The sequence below is a fragment of the Rhipicephalus sanguineus genome, chromosome 11, assembly GCF_013339695.2.
Source record: "Rhipicephalus sanguineus isolate Rsan-2018 chromosome 11, BIME_Rsan_1.4, whole genome shotgun sequence".
NCBI classification, from domain to species: Eukaryota; Metazoa; Arthropoda; class Arachnida; order Ixodida; family Ixodidae; genus Rhipicephalus; species Rhipicephalus sanguineus.
Window position 1 is genome coordinate 124646192 of NC_051186.1, and position 21991 is coordinate 124668182.

At 48.1% G+C, this 21991-nt stretch overlaps 1 pseudogene; it reads right to left on the reverse strand.

Annotated features, from left to right (window-relative positions):
* The window catches only part of LOC119373950 (uncharacterized), a 72640-nt pseudogene that overhangs the window by 37909 nt on the left and 12740 nt on the right, over window positions 1-21991 (reverse strand).

Consider the following 21991-nt stretch of genomic DNA (forward strand, 5'->3'; position numbering starts at 1 on the left):
CATTTCATTTTCAACTTTTTACTTCAGTAAGTGCATTAGTTTCCTAAGCAAAGCGCCGTCCGATTCATAGCCTATCCCCTAGAGTGGGTTGCGCCAAGATACTGAGGAACCAACCAACCAACCAATCTGCGCCTGTGATTTTGTATTTTGGAGCCTCTATTTCTGGGTTCTTCTATGCGAAGGTTTGCGTGGCTGTGAGTGATTACCTCAATGAGACCAATCGGTTTAACTATCTGATATATATTATTACTTTTCAGTGTCGACACATGTATATATATATAAAAATTAGGGTATTGATATATTTTATTTTATTATTACACTTTTTTACATATCCCATTGAGTGGCACAATTTCTTATCAAATTGTAATGTTTATATTCGGTAACCTCCCTTACAGTAAGTAAAGTAATATACAATTTTATAAAACCACTCAATCCTTAGCCGATACCCCAGAGTGGTTGTGAGCCACAATTGAAGGTGAACGAGAACAAGAGAGGGCGTGCTGGTTCATGATGATGGTCATTTCTGTTCACCTGTCAGGGGCCGATTCCCGGCTTTAACAGCTCCACCGTGAAAAGCATGCACCTCGAACTGGGATGGAACATTTGAAGTGCCTTGGTGGAAGGGAGAGATCTTTTGTTATGTGGCAATGCAGAACGTGGGTACTTCGCTGTTGTGACCGGCAAGCCACCCGTTGCCGCAGGGCACCGGGACGGAATAAAAGCAGTCGCCTCTCTGCGGCGATTAGAAGGAGCGCAAAAACGCTCGGCTCTTTCTCACACACCAGGAGGTGTATAGTTGCAATTGCTCGAAACACCATTCTCGCTGGTGCCGGAGTGGAAAGGCGACACATGGTGCCTTTGTGCCCCAGGAAATGCCGCGACGCCCAGTTTCCGCCGAAGGCGGACCTCAGACTACCGCTCTGTGCGTATCCAGCTGACAGGCCGCCTAAGCTCAAATCAGCGCCAGCTGCCCAGACACATAACATTGGATGTGGGGGTGGTCGGCCCGACCGGCGAGACGAGGGACTCGCTGCACCCTGCATGCTGGAGGCATGTTTCCTCGATGCGGCAGCGTCACACGAACAATACGCGTGTTTGGTTGTATGTGTGTGGGGCGGAAGTGCCACTAAAGTGACTCGCTGGATTCGTGAGTGGTTACGAAGGAAATGTCGTCCCTTGTGCCCCTAGGCCTGGCATCTAGGAACTGCGAAGGGAGTAAAAGACACAAGCGAATTCGAGAGAAAGGGATCCTGGAACGAACTCTTAACCGGTAAACGTCGAAATAAAGTTTTTGTAGGCTTCTTCGGCTCCTCCGCCCGGTTGCCTCCAACAGCAGCTCTTCTTCAAGACGAGGCTCGCCACCGCCTGCCTGGACGCGAGAGAACAAGGGCAGCCAGGAGAGCCTCATCTTCGAGCATTGGTGATCAGCGTATGGGATCTACCTGGGAACATAGCACTGCAATTGCGAGTGAGCCTTTGGCATCTGCACTGAGATTTGCCAGGCTTCAACTTCTGGGTTAATAATTTGAATTCTTGGGAATCGACAATTGTTGGTATGGAAAGTGCGTTTGATTGGGCATCATTTAGAGGGCAAAACCAGCGTTTAAAAGCAGTTACCATGGATGTTATGATGTTGCGAAGGGCAGAACTGTTGCTGTTGTGTGAGGAATTGGAGCTGGAATGCGATGAAGAGATAAAAAAGTGTGATCTACTGAAAAAAATAGACGAAAGTGGTAATAGTGTTGAGAGCATGAAATTTCGTGGGAACTTGTTCACAAGATTATGAAGGAGGAGAAAATGAAGAGAGTGAACGAAAAGAAGGAATAGGAAAGAGAGGTAAGCAGTTTGGAGCTCAAAATCAAGATGCAGCTTTTAGCAGTTCAACAAGAGTAAGTGGCACTCCTGAAGAAGCAAGCGAGCGAGAAGAGGAGAATGACGAGAATGAGAGATAAGGGGAAGAATGCAGAGTTCAGATCGAAAGTCATGCAACAGAAATCCAACATCTGAGTGTCCAGCGTGTACGGTCTAAGCTACGCGCATACACTGCCGGCAAGAACATCGAAAGTTTTATTGCGTCTTTCGAGTGTATTTGCGCGGAGGTAGGGTTAGACCGTGTCCTTTGGTCTGTTGCTTTGTGGCCTGTGTATTGAATCACCTTTCTGAGGCGGAATTCGAGAAATACGAAGTCCATAAGGCAGCGTTATTCCGACGCTTCGGAATTTCAGTTGAGAAAGAGGAAAATGACAGTGACATACGCATAGAATCTCCTATTGGAACAAAAGAGCGACAGGTCGCGAGTTGTGAGACCCTGTTAGAGAAAGATGGCTGCCTTTACGAATGGGTTAATGTAGAGCCCATACACGACGAGGCCATCACTGCTCTGAAGCCAGGGGCGTACCAGAAAGGTGTTCTTTGCGGGAACGAGGTTTGTTTCATCAGCAGCCGAAATAGTGATAATGCCGAGCTGGAAGCAATCGTCGGGCCTAAGCTCGTGAATGACCGTCCGACAATTCAGTAGGAAGGCAAAGCTAGCCTAGAGCATAACAAGGACGCGAAGCTTCCAAAGTTGATCAGTACCGTCGAGGAGCGCCCAGTTTTAGATGTCACCAGTGGCAGTGCAGATAAAGGGGCCCGACCGTACAACGAAGCGGAGAAAGACGAGAAGGAATTACTGATGTCTGGGGGTTCGCTTGGTGTTGAGAGGCTTTTGCGAGCGGAGGGATATTCGCTAAGTGGCGATCAGGAAAAAGAGCCCAGCCTGGCGAGCTTGCAAACCGCAACCAAAGAAGTAATGGCTGGACGTAACGTCACTATGCATGAAAAAGGTTCAGAGACAAACCCAGAGAGCGCTGCTTGCGAAGACGAGGCTGTTTGCGGCAGCCATAAAGGGGTCTGCGGTAAGTCGGTGGCGCCTCAAAAATTGAGCGGCTCACTGGTATTCCCTGAAGAAGCAAATGTGAATGAGTCTGAGCACAGTAGGTCCCAGATGATCGGTAGATTTGAGGGTACCATCGCGAAACCCGTAATTTGGAAGTGCCGCAGCATAATAAACTGGGAGATACCGCAGCAAAATAAAGAGGCTAATGCAGTCCGCACAGGAAAGACTTGTGAAAGATTTCTCCCCGCAGCCAATAAGACAACACAATAGGACAGCGTGTAGCTCTAGAGAACGTCCATTGACGCTTATGGTCAGGCGCAAGCGGCAGCAGTGGTGCAGTGTCGAAAAACAGTATCCGGATGCTGCGCAGGAGCAAGTGCAAATGGAGGGGGAAGACTCATTCTTTCCCCACGTTTCTGGCTTTCCCTTTGCCGAACTGAAGGAAAGCGGCCGAACAGCCGCATGAAGCGTGGCCGCAGAGCGCGAGTAATGGGTCGTGCCTTCTGTAGCCGCGGGCGTACTCGAAAGTCGCCATGTCCAAGACCCCATCGGGTGCGATTCAAAAGAATTCGCAAATTGGGAAACTGGTCATGGTACAGCAGGCTTATACATGTGTGTGTAAAGGAAGCTTTGAATGATTAATTTGTTTCAGATCGACTTCACTAAGCTTTATTTAATAGTTTTTAGGATGCAGTGCGAGGTATTAATAAGAGCCGCATGACACTGAAGTTTGATGAAGGTATTGTAGTCGCGCGAATCATTAGTATTAGTTTTTGATTAAACAGAGAGGTGAAAAAAGGAAGGCCGGAGGTAAACCAGATGTTGGCACCACACAGCCCTAGGGGGGAGTTAGGATAGGAGCAAGGCAGGAGGTGTAAAAGGAGAGGGACAAAAAGAGAAGAAAAAAAAACGCACACACACAGGTTTGATTCCGCGAACCATGTGCATTTTTCTGGTACCTTAAGTGTTTACCAATGGTTCATCGAAACATGCTTGGCTGTAACTGAAGCGTCGATGTGCGGTAGAGGGCTTCCCCCGTATAAGGAAGGTTTTAGCGTAAAACCGAATTGTTTAGCGAAATGCTTAAGGTTGATGCGGAGTAGCGCAGTTTTCGATGTGTGCGCTTGGGAAAGACCAGCATGCCAGGATATAGGTTCACAGTACCAAAACGTAAGTTATGCCGTGTGTTTGCGATGTGTCGAAAAGTGAGACACAGTCTCAGTGTGTGTCGTGCGTAGCAAAGTTGTTTTATGGGCGCGCCTAAAAACAGACCGACAACTGATTTTTCTCGAACTATTTCTTTCGACGCGACAGAAACCTCACCCTTCGCAATGTTTGTAGTTGCAGTAGTTAATCCCAAATGCACGTATTATTGTAGAAGCAGTATTTTTCGATCTTAACGACTCTCAACACGGATGTACCTTTCCTCCAGCAACGCTGAGTATTGATAGCAATGCCTCCAGCCCCTCTCGCGATTTGTGAAAGCTATCGTTGTTCTGCTTTCGCAGTAGTTCCTGTAGGTATACTTAACCACCTTTATTTAGAGCTTGTCAACTATTTTATATAACAAGCTGTTATACAATGAAATGATGTGGCGTTATACACCTTCCCTGTATTTGTACCGCAGTGTGCGCGCATGCGTCCAAAGTGGCCTGCGCCTGTGTCATGGGTACCTTGTCCCGGCGTCGTTACGCTCTCAAAGCACGAACCAAGCCAAGTCATCATAAACGTCACTACGCATATGCGCTGCCGCGCCGAGTAGCAGCACGCGTCATTTATGAGACGAAGTATAGGTACCAAAACTATGTCGCTCCAAAATTTTAGCGACCTGGGGTGCTATTTTGGACTTCCGCCATTTTCTGTCAAATTTGACGTAGGCGTGACGTGTACACAATGATGACGCAAACGCATGAAATGCTTGCGAAACGTGACGTGAAGGGGACATAAGATGCAAAGAAACGTGTAATTAAATAGTACTTGACATCTGAAATTGTTAATGCAACAACAAAAATAAAAGAAACGTGAAGCGTTTAATTTTAAAGTTGTGAAGCAGACGATATCGTCTCCAATTTAGCGCTATATTTGGAGATGAGCGACAATGCCGTAGTAACTTTTTTAGCCAATAAGCGAGCGAGCCAAGCCAGCGTCGACATTGCCGACATCGTTATTTCGCTGGTTGTTTTGTGTAGGTGTTCTGTGGTTATGTCGGCAGATCGCCGAACAGTGGGCCGCGATGTTGCATTTTTTTACCTATCGTCCCCGTATGGGAAGGGTGGTTTGCGACTTACTACCGGAGGCACGACGGGAGCCCTGACAGACGATGACAGAGCGCCTTTACCGCCTGGGCCCCAGCAGCAGGCCGCCGCCGGAGTGGCGGTGGCTATGGCGAACTAAAGTGGCGGCAGCTCGAGCTCGAGGCACGGAATGACAGTGCAGTCAGGTAAGCTTGCGTTTCACTCGGGTGGTGTTGACGTTTCAGCTATGCACATGCTTATTGCAGGAGTACAGGCGGAGGGCCGTTCGATTTGGCGACGCACGTTGCGGTGGACGACGCCCGCATCGTTACAAGTATGCGCGTCGACCCCGTCTTGGGCTGCGGTGGCCCTTCCTTCCCAGGGCCCGCGGCGTCCAGAAGCGCTGCCGATAGTATAGAGATAAGGAGCTGCACAGCATTGGAAGTATTAATAACGCCCCTTCTGTTCCTTCTGTCTTTTTTGTTGCGGTGGCTGTTCCGCGTCTAGTTTACCTTAAGTAATGTGCCAACTAGCCCAACAGCCAGCTGAGTTATTTATAACGTCTCCGATGCGCGAAGTGTCTTCCTGAACTGTCGTAATCATTAAGATGGTGCTATATGTTTTGCTGAGGATGTGTAAGGACTACAGTAGGTAAAAGTTACAATCATGTAAATATACATAAGCAGAAGCAATAAGAGTTAAGTTTCAGGACCTCACGTTACGCGCGATCACTTGAATCTGAAAGATAATGTCTAGGCGAATCTCAATCCACAGAAGTGACACATCTCCGAAGGTGTTACCTGTGGAAGGTACTTGCACGTTGCTTACAACATGTGGATAAGAAGTGCATAATGGCCACAGGTAAAGAAGAGGAATGGCAGTATTTCACGCAGTTGGTGTTACATTGGACTGGCAGCACTAAGAAGTGCACAAACTGCATTCAAAGACATGTCTTTTATGCACATGTGCTTGTTTCAAAACTGGCTGGTACAATATTAGAGGCATCCTTTGTTGTTTTTGGCAGCAGTGAATGATAAAACAATGATGTAAGCAATGAGACAACTTGACTGCTTTTTATTATTGCAAAGATGATGAATTGACTCACAATGATGAATTGACAGAAGATCAAATGACTCACAATACATTCTGCAATATCACGTATTACTCTTGCATGTAAACTTTTATAGTCCACCAGAGAAACCAGGACAGAAAGTAGCTACACAGTGCTGTGCCCACGTTGCCCCTTTCGGTACTGGTTCGTTTTGTGCCTATAAGCGTTTACATAGATTACCAACCACAGCAAGCTTGTGCTCTTGCATGTACGAGTGGATTCTACATGAATAGAGCTTTTGTACACACCTGCCAGACTCGTACACTCATCACACGGGTTCGCATTGTGAATGAAGTGCTGAAAACAATGCTCTGGAATGACATTCAATGTTGCATGCACTGCTGCAAAATAACACACGCTGTTTACAGAGTCACTATGGTCTCAACAAACTAGTCCTGGTATGATTTGCGGCAGAAGCTGAGCATGCTTGTGCCTAACTGCTTGGTACAATTAGCATGCTCTCAATGAACAAACACAATGAAGCTTTTGTCAGAATACAATTCCTGCAAGAACACAAGCACAGGGCATAGGTATAGAATCGAACACAATGCAAGTGGCTACTTTGTCATGAGAAAAAGCAAGAGCTTCTTGTGTTTCACGTTTCTGTGCACATTTCGCAGGAATGTAAACCCCATTACATCGAGTCGTGCCCAGCTGTGAACCACTACAGAGCGTGATCCTGCCTTTGCCTACCCGCCTGGTACATGTCTACTGCGGCCGTATCGTCGCTATTGTTGTTGTAAAGGTACGCATCTTCTCATTCGAGTTCTTCAGTGCAAGGGATGTCGTCTGGCTCAGGCAGCTGCTGACAAACACCGAGGTTGTGAAGCACGACACAAACTGCGATGATCTTCGACGTGAAGAGTGGGCCATAGTACAGTGTTCTGTACCTCTGCAAGCACCGAATGTGGGCCTTGAGGACTCCAGTGCACAGTTACGACGCACCGCAGTGAAGAGTGGGTGCGGTGGAATCGGGCAGCAGAGGATCCTGCAAGATGTGCTCCAGGGATGGGGTTAAGCAGCCAAGGTTGAAGCGAGTATGCACTATCACCTGTGGAAGACAGTGTTCCAATTAGCATAATATGAATGTATACATGAATATGTTTATTCCTTTCTCACTTCTTTTAACTTATTCGAAGACATCGTGTCACTGATATGCACTGCTTTTCTTTTTTTTTACAGCTAGACATATTGACAGAATTGCTTGTCTAGCTAGGTTACATAATTACGGCTTTTGAAATGCTCCAACGAAAAAATGGCTTTATTTCCACCTGGTTTGGAATCAACTCAATTCCTTCGTGAGGAGGAATGACAACGAAGCTACTGAACTGCAACCTTTAACTTCTTTCATAGAAAAGAAGGGGCGAGTGACAGAAGGCGCATCTTCTTTGGTGGTAAGGGTGTTGTGCTTTCTTTGATTGCATGGGACTGATGTGCGGCTGCAGACGGTCAGCACACTCAAGGCTTGGTTTCCCTTAGTTTTTTTTTTGCGCATGGGCCGTCAATGAAAAGTGACAGCAGGTTTCTTTTGCAACCGTTTGAGTTGTTGTTTAGTGCTTTTTACGAACCATGACTAAAATACTTTTGAGTTGTCAGTTGACATATTTTATTGCTATATAGCACATGGCTGTGCTTTCTTATTTGTATTTTTATACAAGTTGCCCTTTCTACACATAATTGTATTTATGAATGTACAACATGTAATCTATGGCAGTTGTATTTGATGTATTCTTTTTTTTTAACATAGCCTCAGAGTGTAGCATTTTCTGTATCATCGCATGCTTACTATTTATTATTTCACCACTTTATAATAAAGGATCATACAATGTCTTCATGAAAGTTTATTTCATGCTTGACCTTTCTATTGCACTAGTAGTCTTTCCCATGACCATAGAAAAACAAGTTGCAATTATACACAGAGAGCAAGTCGGATTATTGTGCGCCGCCTCGGATATGAGTATGACTTGTTTTCTCAAATGTGTGCATGAGAGAATTTTCATTCAAGGGAACACGAGTGCCATTAAAGTAGATAGTGTTCGACCAAGGTAGCTGCCAGTAATAACATACGGGGCAGAAATTTGGACAAAGTGACTTGAGTAGTTAATAACCATGCAGTGTTAATAAAATTACCATGAATAATGTTTTTGCTAAACTAAGACACCACACAAGCATTCTCACGCTTGAATACCAAGCAGCTATTCACCAAACTGGCCACGGCGTCCACTGCCCAGTCCTGGCTCACGGTGGATGCCTTCCACATAAAGGCGTCGTGCACGGGCCCCGAGTGCGAGGGCAGTCATCGGCAGGGTTAGTCACATACCTGCAGAGTGTTGTTTGCGTTGGAAGGTCGTCGGCAACAGCAATACAACCAGCTACATGCAGAACAAGTGTAACTGTGTGGTCCAACGCGTTTATTTCTCTCGAGTTGCTTTCGGGGCGCAGCTTCGACAGCTGTATCTTTCATTTCATATGTGGCAGTTACTGCATGTCTGCATATCACTGTTTACGAAATTAGAGCGCAATCAGCACGTTTGATTTCCTCTCATGCATTATTTTTCTTAAAAGCTGCCACGATCAAATATGAAGCTCGATGAACCTTTTATGGTGTCAAGTCACCCCTGCCAAAACTAAATAGTGACGGAAACTCCCTTTACCGCAACTACTGCGTTCTTTTCTATCACTACAGTTGGAGCCACAGCAAATGTCGTTAAAATACTGGAGAGTGGCGAAAAGCTGTCTTTCACGTTCCACCTTTGCATTCTACTAACATCATGCGCGAGATTGAATAAGATGAAATTTGTTCTCACCACCATGACGCTGAGGGCGTAGAAGTTCTTGCGGCAAAAGTAAGCAGCCTTGTTGCCATCGTAGTTTTCATACGGCGCACTTATGCACACGAACGTGTCGTCGACCACCTCAACGCAGCCTTCAAATCTTGCATCTATGTGGACAAAGCCTTCCTTTTGGCAGGGAGGGCGATCCACTCATTACCGAGGCGCTCGACGATCGCTTCCATGACAGCATGAATCGTGAGACCCACACTGGACTAGCTCGTCGCCACGTCCTCGTTGTTCGCGATCGCGTCGTGGTAACTGCTGGTGGCGAACAGGCGAAGGGCGCACAGCACTTGTAGTTCAACAAAAACAACAACAACGGTCGGGGCTGTTGTCGTGTCCGTACGCCGCCTCTCCAGGTCCTGGCGAAGCTCCCCGCACAGCCATCGCACAGTGTCCTTCGTTAGCCGGCACCGCAGTTGAAACACTTGATCGGTCATCACAAAAGCATCGCGGTACTCGCGGAATTCTTTCTTCCTGCAGCTCCAGCCACTACACAACAAAGGGCAGCGCCATTTTTCTTCGCTTATCTAGCGTTCTCTTGCGGCGAGAACCTCAACTTCGAACAAGCCAAATTAAACAATAACCTTTTATTTTAACAAGCAAGCTTCATGTACAAGACTTTATAATATTACTAACCGAAAACATGCTTGTAAAGTAAGTCACGGAATGACATCTACACATACGTATGTGAGGCTGCACATCGAACAAGCAACTCAATTTACAACAATATGGCTGCCAATTTTGGGCTCTTCATCGTTCTCACATTTTAAGTTGCAAATTTGGCAGGATGCAACATCACGCAACGTCAAATTGACGCTACAAAAAGTGAGGTCCTGTGACGCCATGGGCGCCATCAGTACAATGTCCAATCGTGTTGCAGACATGGCGGCTCTTCGTCAAGCGAGCAGTAGTTTCGATAAATCGCAAGTTGACCGTAGGCACAGCTCAGTACCATATTTCGGTTTCGTTGTTCCACACAAACCTTTATTTCTACATGACAGAGTACAGCTTCGCTGTACTCTGTCATGTAGAAATAAAGGTTTTTCCGTACTCTTGTCATGTAGAAATAAAGGTTTTCCCGTACTCTGTCATGCAGAGTACGGAAAAAAATTAACTATTTTTTGGCACGTTACGTCATCGCGGATTCCTGTGTCGTAACGCCATTGCAGCGCCACAATACGAACGACCTCGCGTGACCAATCAAATGAGCGACATGGCGGAATTCGACAACATGGCGGAATTTGACAATGTCCAGAATAGCACCCCTGGAAACCTCGTGCACGGTTGCACGAGCACGCTGAAACGTTGCTCAAGACGCGCTGACGAGCATGGGATCATTACGTCACGTGAAGGCAGCGCCACTTTAATGCAGACTACTAACGCACGCCTATATATGCATTTTACAAAGTAATGCCATTCAGTATAAAGAAACGAAAAATATTTTAATACTAAAAAAAACTCGTCGACTGCGTACAGAAATGAACGGTCACGTGGCCGGGTATATCGGATCGTTCATGCTTTTGCCGCCAGAGGTAATTTTTCGCGACTTTTAATTCAGATATAAAAATATGAATCCACCTCTCACGAAAAAAAAAGCTTGGTTGGTTTGACTCAATGCGACGGACAAACTTCGCATCAGTGGAGTAATTTCATTTCATGTTCTGTGCAGTTGTCGGTTACATTAAAATAACTTTGCTTAGAGAGATTGCGCATGCGGTCAGTAGTGTATCTTAATGTTTTGCGACGCTCTAGGAATGAGAGAAGTGTAGAGTTTAAGCGCTCACAGGAGCTTTTTGCGTTTGATAATAAAGGTTCTGGCATCAGTAGGCAGGTTAATCGTCTCTGTTTTGTATCGGTGTTTGACGATGGTGTGATCACATAAGCTGGGTACTGCGACAAGTGTAAGTTCAGAAAGGCAGAGTTACGTACGGATCACGTTACCAGGAGAGGATGTCAATTTCTTCATGGGTCTGTCAATGGCGCCCTACTCCAAGAGAGTTTGAATCAGCGGAAGTGTAATGATCTTCTAAAAAAACTAAGCGCTTGCCCCGATAGAGCCTTATCCTCCAAGAGTACAACATTTCAGTCTGGCATAAGAAAAGAAAAATGAATGGAAATGTCGTCGAACGCAACAGTTTAGTCTGAATTGTAAAATGGAACCTTTTGCTTGATAGATATCTTGTATCTGCTGACGAAATATTGGGGTAAACCAATTACCTGTCCTAACGATTTCTGTCTTGCGTGAAACTTTAAGAGAGAAGATGGTCATTTGTTTTGCTGTCAGTACCTTAAAAATGTCGAAATTCAGTGAGCTTCATAATACTGATTTTTACGATGAATGTTTGTCTCGATAAGCCTGGCGGTTTAGTGGCAGATTCTGAACGCTTGTGCGCGGTGTAGTGTTGTTGCGCTTGGATCGTTCTTTCTGCTGTTTCCCTTTGTGTGAAGTTCTTCGAGCTGCATGTCCACAGTCATCGTCGACTCCGAGACTCCCCCTGCAGGACCAGCATTTGTATTCCTGTCCATACGGAAGTTTCCTGGATGCGATGTTGTGATTGGCGAGCCAGGCTGTGCCGCGGGGCGCCGGGACGGAACAAAGACAGCCGCCTCACCTTGCGCCGATAAGCAAGAGCACGAAGGCACTCAGCTGTTTCTCATACATCAGGAGGTAAATGATTGCAATTGCTTGAAATACCATTGTTGCTGGTGCCGGAGTGGGAATGGTACACATGGCGCATTTGTGCCCCAGGAAAGGCCGCAAGGCCGAGATTCCGCCGAAGAGGGACCTTGGACCACCACGCTGTGCGTGACCGGTCGACAGGCCACCTACGCTCAAATCAGTGCCAGATGTCCTGACACATACCACTGCATTTGCCTGGCGTGCGCCCACCGATCGACTGCATAGGTGGTCGGCCTAGCGGCGAGACCAGGAACGTGCCAAATCCCGAGCGCTGGAGGCATGTTTCCCCCGATGCGACACCGTTGCACGAACAATACGCGTGTTTGGGTTGCCTGTGTGTGTGTTGGGTGCGGTGCCAGTAAAGTGACCTGGTCAATTCATGAGCTAATTAGAAGGAAACGTCGTCCCCTGTTTTCCTAGGCCTGGCCTCTAGGGGCTGCGAAGGGGGTAAAAGACGCGAGCGAGTGCTTGAGAACAGGATTCTGGAACAAACACTTAACCTGTAAACGTGTAAATAAAGCTCTTGTAGGCTTCTTCGGCTCCTCAGTTCGGTTGCCTTCTTGAACACGAGGTTCGCCACTGCCTGCCTGGTAGCGAGAGAACCAGGGCAGCCGGAAGAGCCTCCCGTTCGAACATCACCAATCTACGTACCCGATCTTTTCCATGTCACATCATGCATAATGTTGCGGACGATTGCGGCCGTGCGGCAACAACCAGGAGAAAAAAGAGAAGACGTAGACACGAGCAGTGGAATAAAGGAGATAGAATGCTTGGTCTAGGGCTCGGGTATTAATTACGCGGCATTCTTTCTGGTGCCGAAAACCCCGGTCATCGCCCTTCCAAGACTTCCAGCTTCCATGGCATCGTCGGAACGGCTCCGGAAGAACCGTGGCGTCGTCAGGGCCAGTGTCACACGAACAATTACGCTCCTGACCGACAAACTTCAGGCCACGGCTCCCTATGCCGCTCAAGTTGATTCGCACGTTACATACCTGACTCTGAAGAACGTCGAGCTCGGCAACCTCAACAAGCAAATCCTCGACGCCACGGACGATGACGCTTATGACGAAGAGCTCGAGGCCGGACTACGACCGGAAGGTGTCCTATGCCGTGTCTCGAGTGCGCTTCTTCCTGCGCGAACACGCCAACACAGCGACGGCAACGAGGACTTCAAGGCCCGAGGCTACGTTACCGAACGCCGACGTCGCTGGGGCCGGCAGGTCAGCGCATACCGAGGTCACTGACGCTGCACCTCGTGTAACAGAGGGGACACCCGGCCCAGCAACCGTGCCGCGTCATCGCACAGTGGTCCTGCCGAAACTTCAGTTTCGCGACTTCGCGACTGGCAGACCTTCTGGGACCACTTCAGTGCCACGATCCACCGTAATGAATACCTTCTGCAGATTGAGAAATTTAAGTACCTCCTCCGTATTTGAGTGGCGCCGCGAAGAGAGCCATCGAAGGCATTAGACTCACGGAGGACAATTATGCGATCGCCATCAGGACCTTGACAGAGCGATTTGGTCGACGCGCACATCGACCACCTGCTCGCTTTACCACCAGTCAAGTCTTCGGCAGATGTCGACAAACTTCGCCTACTCCACGACAAGGTACAATTTCGCGTCTCGGCACTGACCGGTTTGGGCGTCTCACCCGACCAGTACAACGTGGTCCTCAACCGCGTCCTAATGAGGTGCCTGCCTGACGACCACGCGATTCTCTACCGGCAGAAGTTCAAAGAAGCCGCGCAGGATACGTCCGGTATAGCGAACCACGAAGAAAGTGCTCGTCAGGATGCAGAAATGCTAAGCTTCCTGCGCATACAAATTGAGGTTCGAGAGGAAGGCAGGCCAGGACGAACACCGCCTGCTTTCTCGCGGTTACTGCCCGAAGAAGATGTCGAACCTCCGTCAGCACCGATGGGACATTTGCCTACAGCGTCCGCACTTGCTGCCGAATCTGTAGAGGTGTGCCCCTTATGCAGCAGTTGTCAGCACACCATCCCGGACTGCAACGTTCAATTCTCAGCTGAGGAAAAACGGGCTCGGTTGCGCACTGTTCGTTGCTGCTACCGTTGCGGCTTGCAAAACCACATGGAGCGTTTTTGCCGACGTGCGCGCAGCATCATCTGTAGTAAGTGCAACCGACGACATCTCACTATCCTCTGTGAATTGTTCACGCCGGCAGCCCCAACCCGTGCAAACGCAACGACAGTGAACCAAGACGAGCCTCGCATCGCCGGGCGAGGCACGAACACGCCGTCAGTGACATCGGCCCCAAGCGCCCTGAGCGGAACCAACGCCGTTCTTCTCCAAACAGGACGAGTCTGGATCGAGTGCGGGTCCCAAAAGCGTCTCGTGCGCATTCTTCTTGACAGCGGTAGCCAGCGCACATTCATCCGAGCGGATGTCTCAAATGACCTCAGATGCCCGGTTATCGGAACCGAAGAACTTTCCTTGGTAACGTTCGGCCACTCGAAGCCCCGCGAAGTAATGCGCAGTCGACGGGTAGCTTTGACTTTACGAGGCCAACGTAGGGACATAGTGGTAACCGTGGAGGCCTTGGAGGTCCCCAAAGTGTGTGCAGTTACAAGCCCGCCGCTCAGCACTGATATTTTGCAGCTTTTGTGCGACAAGAACTATGATGCAGCAGACGACTTTCATCCCGACACATGGAACCCACAGGAAGTAAGCGTATTACTTGGTTCCGACGTCTACTGGAAGGTCGCGACTGGAAAGGTTGATCATTTAACCAGCAACCTGACGGCCGTGGAAACCAAGTTTGGCTGGACCGTTCAGGGCACTACGGAACGCGAAAGAAGTTCAGCATCTACGAGCGCTCTATTCCTGCACTGCAGCACGAAGTCAGTTCCTGACTGTGATCTTTCTGCGATGTGGCGTCTCGACATCATTGGGATCAAAGCACCTGCTCAAGAAAAGAGTAAGGTTCCACCAGAGCTTGAGGCATTTGAAGAGGGCATTGTCAAGCTAGACGGGCGCTACCAGGTGCCGCTGATGTTAAAGGATCCAGGAATATCTGCCGGCAGCGACAATCGATGGTTGGCGGAGCGCCGTCTGCAAGCACAATTAAATAGGTTCAGACCACAGCCCGAACTCCTCAAGCAGTATGACACGGCAATCAGAGCGTATTTTAACGAGGACCACGCAGAGCGAGTTGAAGAAGAGCTACTGCCAAGAGAAAATGTGTATTATATGCCTCATCATGCCGTCATACGAAGAGAGGCCGTTACGACAAAACTTCGGGTGGTGTTTGACGCTTCCTCGCACGCGCTTGGCCATCCCTACCTGAATGATGTCCTGTTCAAGGGTACGAAGCTTGGAGTTGACATTGTGCAGCTGCTACTCACCTTCCGATGTCACCCGGTAGTCCTTATCGCGGACATCAAAAAGGGATACTTGCAGATGCTTATTCGCCCGGAAGACCGCGACGTGCTGCGATTCCTCTGGATTGATCGGTTGCCCTCGGATGATGATCCATCTCCATCTGTGGTGACGTGGAGAAAGACGCGGGTCCCGTTCGGAGCCTCGTCTAGCCCATTCTTGCTCGCAGCTGCCATTCGACATCACCTCATTCGACATCACCGACATCATTCCTGCAATCAGCTGATGCAACGATTTCAGTCGAACTACACGTGTCCTGCGACGCATGTCCCAGAGCATATGGTACCTGCATCTACGCACGGGCGCTCTCACCAAACGGCGCCTGCAACTCACAGCTTCTCATAAGCAAGAGCCGTGTGGCACCACTTAAACATATTTCGCTGCCACGTCTAGAGCTCTTAGCATGCGTCGTCGGCGCAAGGTTGTGCGCATACGTGAAAACAGTACCTGTACTAAGCTCCGTTCCTGTACACTTCTGGACCGACTCACTCGTGGCATTGCATTGGATTGGGAAAACGCCTGCCAAAAGAGAGCTGTTTGTACGTCATCGAGTCTCCGAGATTCATAGCCTGACATCGCCGACACAGTGGCATCACTGTTCCGGAAGACAACACCGCGGACTTGGTCACACGAGGGGTTTCATCACGTCATCTTCTCGTTTCAACAATGTGGTGGCATGGTCCAACCTGGCTTCATGATCCCGAAGAACCAATGCCTACTGAGCGCGCTGAATTCTCAGAAGAATTTGCAGTCTTCGAACAGAGTCCAGAAGGAACGTCGGTATGTCCCACAGGCTTTGGTTCGAACGCTATGTTATCTGTAAGCAAGTACAGCAACCTGAACAGACTGCTAAGAGTCACCGGGTGGGTGTACCGCTTCGCTGCAAACACATCAAAGAAACAGTGTTCCACAGCCAGACCGTTAACAGCAGCAGAGCTCCACAAGGCAGAACACTACTGGTTGCAAAGGGTCCAAGAAGAAATGTTCTCCGAAGAAGTGCAGGCCCTCCGTGCAGAGAAAGAACTACCGTCCACGAGCCCAGTTCTTCGTTTACATCCTTTCCTGGACGAAGGTGGTCTGCTTCGCGTTGGAGGTCGTGTGCAGGAGCTAGCAGCCTCTTTTGACGTCAAGCACCCCATCCTGTTGCCAGCAAGGCACACCTTCACCCATCTTGTGGTCTCAGCCGCGCATGAACGCGTCCTTCACAGCGGAGTAGAAGCCACGCTTTGCGAGCTTCGAGAGAAGTTTTGGGTTGTGAAAGGACGACAGACCATCAAAAGGGTACTGAGGAGTTGTTTGCCTTGCAAACGCTACAAGCCTGTCGCTGAGACCTCACCCTTTGCTCCACTGCCACGAGACCGAATAACGGAAGCCAGTCCTTTTTTTTTGTCGTTGGGTTGGATTTCTGCGGGCCCCTCTACACACGTGACACGGCTGCTACTAGCAGAAAGGCCTACATACTCATGTTCTCCTGTGCTGTCACTCGAGCTATCCATTTGGAATTGACAACCGACATGACAACGACAACAACGCTTCTCGCCTTCCGCCGTTTTATTTCGCGGCGTGGAATCCCCGACACCGTTTACTTGGATAACGCACTGTCCTTTCACGGCTCAGCGCTAGTGCTCAAGACCAATCTGCCAGCTCTGCGAGAATATGCGGCCAACACCAAGATCAAATGGAAGTTCATCGCTGAGAGAGCTCCTTGGTGGGGTGGCTGGTGGGAGCGCCTCATCAGATCGACAAAAACGCGTTGAAACGGTCGCTTGGGCGCAACAGTCTCGACGCTGAGGCACTCGCTACGGTGTTACGCGAAGTGGAAGCAGTCATAAACAGCAGACCTCTTGCTTATTTTGATAGCAGCCCTGATGAACTGCAACCGCTGACTCCGTCACACTTCTTGCTTGGGAGACGCCTCATCTGCCTTCCGCAAGAAGTCAGCAATTCTTATTGCATGTCATAGACGAGAGAGGACCTGATTTGTCGCGCGCGCTATCGTGAGCGTCTTACAGCGGAGCTATGGAGCCGATGGAAGCGGTCCTACCTCCTTCTACTTCGATCTGCGCACAACGCGCCTCATCGTAAACTACCTCGGCTACACGAAGGTGACGTGGTGCTTGTGCATGACGAAGGCACACATCCGCTACTATGGAAGCTGGGCAAGGTTCTCGCAGTGCACCCGGGAAAGGATAACATCGCGCGCATCTGCACCCTTCGACTAGCATCGGGACACACCATAAAACGACCCGTTCAAAAGTTATACATTCTGGAGGCAAGTCAGCGAGATTCAACTGCCTCGTGGTCGCCTTGGCCCCTTGGGAGTATGTTGCGGACGATTGCGGCCGCGCGGCAACAACCAGGAGAAAAAAGAGAAGAAAGAAGACGTAGACACGAGCAGTGGAATAAAGGAGATAGAATGCTTGGTCTAGGACTCGGGTATTAATTACGCGACACATAATATGAACCTGTTCGGCCTATGCTAATTTCGATATCCTACAGTGATCTCTCGGCTTCCACAGATGCGTTTCGACAAGTCTGCAGTGCATGCAGACCCGACCGGGTCTAGATACACTGAGTCGAACCCTGTTGATGACCGGACACGTGTGCTGTCATTTTCTACCTGCCTGGCTACTGTGCGACTCCGGTTGACATAACTAATATGATAAAAAAACAGGACGAGATGTGTAACGCGCGAGTATCAAATGGTACGTTGTTATTGTCTGTACATGCGTCTTGGAAGCATGTATAGGTGATACAGTGAATGTCGCGTCCAACGCATTGCCGCATAGCTACGCCGAGGAAAAACTCAGCAGACTCTCAGCAGCACCCGGAATTTGTCCGCGAGATTAAGGAGAGGTGTGGCGCCCATTTGGCCAGCCTATCGCACGTTATAAAGACTTTCTAGAAAACCAGTCCTGACTGTATTTTTAAACCTGGATGCAAAATCAGAAGCGTGTGTTATGCGTATAAATACTTCACTGACCAGGAAACTGGTGGGTGTGTAGGTGACCCAATCTGATGCACACCTGAGCAAGAGATTATGCATCGACGTGGCTCTTCCACGGTTATAAAAGGTCAAATCGTTTTTAAAGCATCTTACAGGCAATACACAAGCAGACAGCACCACTCCACTGGCGCATGATCTCGGTTCACGAGGTGAAACGCCCCTGTAATTTTTTGCTTCTGCGTAGTGCCACCAAAACAACATTTTAGTTGAGCAAGGGTGTCCAGGTTGTTTGTCCGTTAATCAGAGGCGCAGATTGACAGTTCGCGTTAATAGTAACTTTTTAGAGGACCTTCAGGAACATTCTTTTTATTCATTCGATTTATTAGAATCATTAACCGGCGTTTTTAGAAAGCCCTATTCTTTAGAAAGGTGGCTTTTTGAGCGGCTGCGAGCAAGCGTGTAATTTGTAACGACTGTAGACATGTAGGGCACTGGAGGGGGAAGTCCGTTTAGCCGATGTCTGCTGTGAGAACTAGGTAGAGCCACTTCCTTTCTTCGATAAGCTGCCATCATTATAAAACTCTGCGAAGTTTTCTCGATATGCTGGAAGCGATGACACACGCGGGCAAGCTAGGTGCAGCGCGTCTACTTGTGAAGTCATACTAATGAGAACTTGTAGCCCGCAATGAGACCGCAGCCCGCAATGGCCTGGCACTTTCAGGTGGTGGTCATAAGAAGGAATACGTTTAGTTACTAGTCCTGATTTCAGAGCGCTTGAGGTGAAAACGTTAATCAAAGCCAAGTCCTCTTTCTCTTCTTGCACTATTTGGTTTTTTTTTCTCTCTAGAAGCGCCATCAGATTCTTTTCACTATCGTTCCACATAATTACCAATTTGTTAATATCTTGAAATAAAAGCATTTGTAATGCATAAATCCTTGGCTGTAAATAATAACGTAGTACAGCGTGATCGCCGTTAGTAACCTTTCTCTCAGGACCAAGTGCTGAAGTCTTTGCAGCCTTGCCTCCTTTCCAACAACCACAATAAGGCAGCATGATTAGACCACTGTCTATGACTTTGTCGCATTTTAGATGCGAAGCAGCTTATGGCGGATTTCAATCCAGTGGTGATGTGCGGAGTGACCACCATTACTGCGCATGCGCAAACCCCCTCCACAAACCTCCTTTCCACTCCCCCTCTCCACTTCCCCTCTGAAACGCGGGCTCGACATGCCAAAACGCTGCTTCGCGTCGCCTCATGGTCGCCTTTAGCGGGAGATGGTGTAATTTTTTTCGTTTACTTATTATCTTATTTTTTCGTAGCTGAACGTGTTTGTCCCTTTAACGTATTTAATGTCCCTTTAAAATACGTTTACACATACAAATAGGCAAGCACTTCCATGGATGTGAACATATTCTCACTTTCTATAGTTGAACATCATAATTTATCATCGGTTACTATGTCTGAATGCAATAAATTATTGAACAATATACAAAAAAGGTGGAATATTAAACATTTACTTGCTTTCATTTTGCATCTTCATTTCATTGTATGGATCAGCGTTAGTTGCAAGTAGCGGATGAATATCGAACTCTGCTTTAGCTGTGTCGTTCTTGCTGCGCGTGAAAGAAAAAGTCAATATCATAAGCAGAGTCCTAGTTTATGGCAAGGATATACTTACATAAGCCCATCGGACAAATAATATCTTGCAACATTGGCATATAACATATTTACGTCAGACGTAACATCCACAGTGCATGAAATATTGCTTTTTCTTGTGCTGTTGTAAACCCATATTTTGTCTGTCGTGTTAAGGAACTGAAAGCATTTTTTATTAACAACAGTTAGATACTGACGCTCCTGAAAGCCTGTCGCTACGAGTACTTCCAAGAGTGCTGCCATGACAAGCCTGCCATGAAGTCAGTGAAGGTATGGCTTTTGACATGCTTCCAGCCCACCCCAAAGATCTCCTGCGCTGTGTTGTTGAGTGGTTTCTATCGTCAATAGGAAATTTTTAAAGAATTTCTCCGCGCATGAGAGCAGCATAGAGACACCCATTCAGTTTGGAATTTAAAGAGAGGTTTATCGTCTTCTTTTTGCCGGCGCACTGGTAAAGAGGAAATACGGCCGCCTGTCTCTTGGTCTCGTCGGGGAGGGAACGCACACCGACAGTTACTTCGACTACGAGCCCATCCACCCGACATGCCACTAACACTCAGTTGCCACTTCCCTGATGCAGAGAGCACATATTCTCACACGGTCGTGAAGGCGAAGATGCTGGCAGTCTGGCTGTTAAAGATGAACCTCTTTCTTGCGTGAACAAGTCCCAGAAAATGAAAAGTCAACGTACAAGCAATACACGCTCTTCGCTGATAGCGGCGATCATAGCAGTCGGCGGTCGGTAATCTGCTCGTCGGCACAAAACGTCGGCAGAAAACGTCGCCTTTTGATATCAGTGATCGGCCTTACCCGCGTTATCACTGGTGCTCGCGTAAGCTCCCGAATGCATTCGACTTGTCGCGTCTGGCGCGTAATATCAACTTGAACAATCTGAAACAATATCGAAGCTTCCAAACGTACAAAAATATCTGGGGTTTAACGTCCCAAAACCACGATTCCAAACGTCGCGACGTGGCCTGCGACGAGGGGTTGTAACAGCTTTTTGTGGGTAGAGTCCTATCGCAATAAAATGAACGAAATTAGTGTGCGTGGAGGACAATGCCTCTCAGCTGTAAAATGTGAGCCGTGAATATTTAGTTTGGGGGTGCCCTGTTACTTTTGCTTGTTCCGTGGATCGGCGCACACAGAACGGCACTTCCTAGGGCACTATACGGCCGTAAGCCCACGCAGCTCTCCCCCTATGTGCCAGGTGTCAGTGAAGCGTTGGCATGGGTTTTTCGGAATTTCATATATATGTGACGCAAGTTCGCGCTTCTTCAGTTGAAGCATGAAGTCGTGCACGCTAAGTGTGACATCAAAACAAAAAGTTTTCAGGCTTTTTCCCTGTGCAGCCTGCAACTTTGTTTCTATCGGAGAGAGTGGAAATCGTCAAAGACAGCTGAAAGAGCATATAAAAGACATCAGACAGAAAAAAATAAGGCAGCTGCGCACTTGTGGTGCCAAGCCTAAAGGAAAAACGGAGCTGGGCGGCATTTCGTGTTTCTCTTCTTGTTTTCTCTTCCTTTCTTCCACTCTTTCTTTCTCTTTGACTCTTCTCTCTCGGTTTTATATGTCTTCTTGTCTCTGTTTATTTTCATTTCGCTCTCTCTCTCTTTCTATTCATTATCTTTCTCGCTTTTTCTTTCATTCTCTTCCTTCCTTTTCTTTCGCTCACTCTCTCTATTTCTGTGTTTCACATTCTTTGATTCTCTCTCTTTATTTCTTTCTGTTCCTGTCTTGCTCCCTTTTTGGTCTATTTCTTTTTGTGTCTTTTTCAATATTTTTCTTTCTACCATTTGTTTCTATCTATTTTCACTTTCTATCTCTTTCCTTTTCTCTCTCTCTCTCTCTCTCTCTCTCTGTACTCGCTCTCTCGCTCATTGCATCCCACGCCAGACTAGTTGGCGCACGTGAGGAAGGAGACGAAGACAGCGCGTGCCGACCGAGTATCTGCATTCATGGTGATGAGAGTTGTTTTCACGGCTAACGGAGTTTATCGCCGCATAAATAGCTCCGCTGTGAAAACGTTGTCGCCAACGAAGGCACGCGAAGGCAAGCACAATTACAAAAGAAAGAAACTGCTATAATCGCCAGTATATGGAATCGTTTTTTACGGCGACCACGAAAAAAAAATTGCGGGCAGTTTGCACTAAAACGGCCAAAGCTCGGCACAGCGAAGCACAGGCCCGTCGCCGCTCGTACTCCCCGTCGACCGACACGTCTAGCTTCGGGATGCGCGGCTTCC